The sequence below is a fragment of the Triticum urartu genome, chromosome 7 (assembly GCF_003073215.2).
Source record: "Triticum urartu cultivar G1812 chromosome 7, Tu2.1, whole genome shotgun sequence".
Classification (NCBI taxonomy): Eukaryota; Viridiplantae; Streptophyta; class Magnoliopsida; order Poales; family Poaceae; genus Triticum; species Triticum urartu.
In genome coordinates this window covers 386,345,944-386,350,345 of record NC_053028.1, presented here as the reverse complement: position 1 = coordinate 386,350,345, position 4,402 = coordinate 386,345,944, and positions in this window count along the sequence as shown.

The window sequence follows — 4,402 nt, the reverse complement described above, 5'->3', positions numbered from 1 at the left end:
CATATATACAGCCCTTAGGGCGTCGTTTAGACTTTGGGTTTTGTTTAGATTAAAAGTTCACCATAGCTGCAACTTCGCGTACTTCGTTTGTGTCCAACGACCAGACCAAGACGTCACAGAACCCCACCTTGATCAATAAAACTTTCATCTTATATTCGCAATATCCCGATTGCAATCTCAGTTTCTTGCTTGTTCTTTGTTTGCTCGCAGGAAACAGACCCTCGTGGTCAGGTTGATCGTGCTCCGGCGTGGTCAATAACCCTCGGAAGTTGGTTTAGCGATTGCTAAGGCGCGACGTCTCGCACGTTCGCAGTCGGATCGTCAAGGTCGACTCCCACAGAAAACGATAGCCACCATCTCATCGAAACATCGGGACACCTTAGCCTCTATCACATAGAATCTTCGGAGACGGGTGGCGTTCCACGGGTTCGGCTCGAGTCGGTTATCCGACGCATCTCGCAGACGGTACGCCCCACCAGTCAGGACTTGGTTGATTATGAATGGACCTTCCCACTTGGGCTTGAGTTTGTCCTTTTTCTTATCCGGCAGGCGTAGAACTAGTTCGCCAATGTTGTAATTTTTGGCCCGTACTTCTCTGCTTTGATATCTTCGGGCCTGCTGTTGATAAAATGTGGAACGGGCTTTTGCCATGTCACGCTCCTCCTCCAAGGCGTCCAAGTTGTCCTGCCGATCGAGCTTGGCTTCTCTTTCTTCGTACATGCGCACTCTAGGTGAGTCATGAATTATGTCACAGGGCAAGACTGCCTCTGCGCCGTACACCATAAAAAATGGTGTGTATCCGGTGGTGCGATTTGGCGTGGTCCGTAGCCCCCATAGCACGGAGTCGAGCTCCTCTACCCGGTGCGTGTTAGATTCCTTGAGGGACCGCACCAGTCTGGGTTTAATGTCGCTCATGATAAGACCATTTGCACGTTCGACCTGGCCGTTGGTTTGTGGGTGATAGACGGAAGCATAATCGAGCTTGATGCCCATGTTTTTGCACCAGAGTTTTACCCCGTCGGCGGTAAAGTTTGTACCGTTATCGGTTATGATGCTGTGGGGGACGCCATAACGGTGTACAACCCCGGATATGAAGTCTATCACAGGTCCGGATTTGGCCGTTTTAACAGGCTTGGCTTCTATCCATTTGGTGAACTTATCCACCGTGACCAGTAAGTATTTTTTCCTATGGGTCCCACCTTTAAGGGGTCCGACCATGTCTAGCCCCCAGACCGCAAAAGGCTAGGTGATGGGTATAGTTTGGAGTGCGGTGGGTGGCATATGGCTTTGGTTGGCAAAAAGTTGGCACCCAACGCATCGTTGGACTAGGTCCTGAGCGTCTGCTCGGGCCGTCGGCCAATAAAAGCCTTTACGGAAAGCCTTGCTAACAAGGGACCAAGCAGCGGCGTGGTGACCACCGAGTCCGACATGAATTTTAGCCAAAAGGTTCCGCCCTTCCTCTTCGGAGATGCATCTTTGAAGGACTCCGGTAGTGCTTTTCTTATAAAGCTCTCCCTCATGGACTCTATAGGCTTTAGATTGCCGCACTATGCAGCGGGCCTCGTTTTGGTCCTCCGGGAGTTCCTGCCTAGTAAGGTAGGCTAGGAATGGTTCTGTCCACGGGGCGATAACCGCCATTATTACGTGGGCTGAAGGTGTAATTTCATTGGCAGAGCCTCCAATTATGTCAGATTGTTCGGCGTCGAGTGGTGCGGCTGGGTCCGGGCTGTTATTTGCGGGTTCCCCCTCCCATGCTACGGATGGCTTGAACAATCTTTCCAAAAAGATGTTGGGGGGGACTGCATCGCGTTTTGCTCCGATGCGTGCCAGGACGTCCGCTGCTTGATTGTTTTCTCGGGCTATATGGTGAAATTCCAGCCCTTCGAACTGAGCTGACATTTTTAGGACGGCGTTGCGGTAAGCTGCCATTTTTGGGTCCTTGGCGTCGAAGTCTCCATTTATTTGGGATATCGCAAGTTTTGAATCCCCGCGTACCTCTAGGCGCTGGATACCCATGGATACTGCTATCCGGAGACCATGTTGGAGGGCCTCATATTCGGCTGCATTGTTGGAATCCGTGTACATGATCTGGAGCACATATTGGACTGTGTCTCCTATGGGGACGTCAGGACGACGCAAGCCCCCAGTCCGGCCAACATTTTGGAGCCGTCGAAATGCATAATCCAGTTTGAATATGTGCCGTACTCTTTAGGGAGCTCGGCCTCCGTCCATTCTGCGACGAAGTCGGCCAAAACTTGCGATTTAATAGCTCGCCATTGCTTATAGGTTATATCAAACGGGAGAAGCTCGATGGCCCATTTTGCAATCCAGCCCGTTGCATCGCGGTTGTTGATAATATCGTTGAGTGGTACTTCTGAGGCTACTGTTATGGAACACTCTTGAAAGTAGTGTCGTAGCTTCCGGGATGCCATGAATACCGCGTATGCAATATTTTGGTAATGCGGGTACCATGATTTGCATGGAGTGAGGACAGTGGACACATAGTAGACCGGCCTTTGAAGGGGGAATTTGTGTCCATCCGTTTCCCGCTCGACAACAAGCACTGCGCTGACAACTTGATGTGTTGCTGCAATGTACAATAACATTGATTCGCCGGTGTTCGGCGCGGCCAGGACTGGGTTTGTTGCCAATATGGCTTTTATTTCATCAAGTCCGGCCGTGGTGGTAGCCGTCCACTCGAAGTGTTCGGTGCGCCGAAGGAGGCGATAGAGGGGTAGTGCCTTTTCTCCCAAGTGGGAGATGAAGCGGCTTAAAGCCGCCACGCATCCGGTTAAATTTTGTATTTGTTTGAGGTCCTTTGGGATATCCAATTGTGACAAAGCTCGGATCTTGGCTGGATTTGCTTCAATTCCTCTACCGGATACAATGAAGCCCAAGAGCTTTCCGGCTGGGACGCCGAAGACGCATTTTTCTGGGTTGAGCTTGATGTCATATTTTCGGAGGTTATCGAATGTAAGCCTCAAGTCGTCTACTAGAGATTCGACATGTCTTAATTTGACGACCACATCATCCACATACGCCTCCACTGTTTTGCCGATCTGGTTTGCCAGACATGTCTGGATCATGCGCTGATATGTTGCGCCGGCGTTTTCAGCCCGAAGGGCATTGTGTTGAAGCAGAATGGGCCGTATGGTGTGATGAATGCTGTTGCGGCTTGGTCTGATTCTGCCATCTTGATTTGATGGTAATCGGAGTATGCATCGAGGAAACACAACGAATCATGTCCTGCGGTGGCATCGATAATTTGATCGATACGGGGGAGGGGGAAGTGATCCTTTGGGCAAGCCTTGTTAAGGTCTTTAAAATCGACACACAGGCGCCAGGATTTGTCCTTCTTTGGTACCATCACCAGGTTTGCTAGCCAGTCCGGATGTTTTATGTCTCTAATGAATCCGGCCTCCAATAGCTTGGCTAGCTCCTCTCCCATAGCCTGTCTCTTGGGTTCGGAAAAACGCCGAAGGGCTTGTTTAACAGGTTTGAATCCTTTTAGGATATTTAAGCTGTGTTCGGCCAGCCTGCGTGGGATCCCTGGCATGTCTGAAGGGTGCCAGGCGAAAATGTCCCAGTTCTCTCGTAGGAACTCTCGCAGTGCGGCGTCTATATCAGGGTTCAGTCGTGCCCCGATGGAAGCTGTTTTATTGGGGTCCGTTGGATGGACCTGGAATTTGACTATTTCGTCAGCTGGCTTGAAGGATGTGGATTTGGATCTCTTGTCGAGTATCACATCATCCCTGTTAACCGTGGAGCGCAACGCAGTCAGTTCCTCGGCCGCTAAGGCTTCGGATAGTGCCTCAAGGGCTAATGCGGCCATCTTGTTTTCGGCGCGGAGTGCTATGTCTAGATCACTAGCTAGAGTGATAATTCCGTTCGGCCCAGGCATCTTAAGCTTCATGTACCCGTAATGGGGTATTGCTTGGAAGATTTTGAATGCTTCCCGCCCTAGTAAAGCGTGATATCCGCTTTTGAATGGGGCCACCTGAAACGTGACTTCTTCGGACCTGTAATTATCCGGCGTGCCGAACACCACATCTAGTGTGATTTTTCCTGTGCAGCGCGCTTCCCGACTGGGATTATTCCTCTAAAGGTTGTGCTGCTTCGCTCGATGCGGTTCCAGTCTATTTCCATTTTTTGAAGGGTTTCCTCATAAATGAGGTTCAGTCCACTGCCCCCATCCATGAGCACCTTGGTGAGGCGAAAGCCGTCCACTATGGGACTGAGGACCAATGCGGCTGGTGCTTGGGCTGTTCGGAATCTAGGTTCATCACTTGCGTTGAAGGTAATAGCAGTGTCGCTCCATGGATTTATTGTTGCAACTTGATAGACTTCGGCGAGGCTGTGGAGTGTTCTTTTTCGCATATTGTTTGATGCGAAAGTCTCGAAG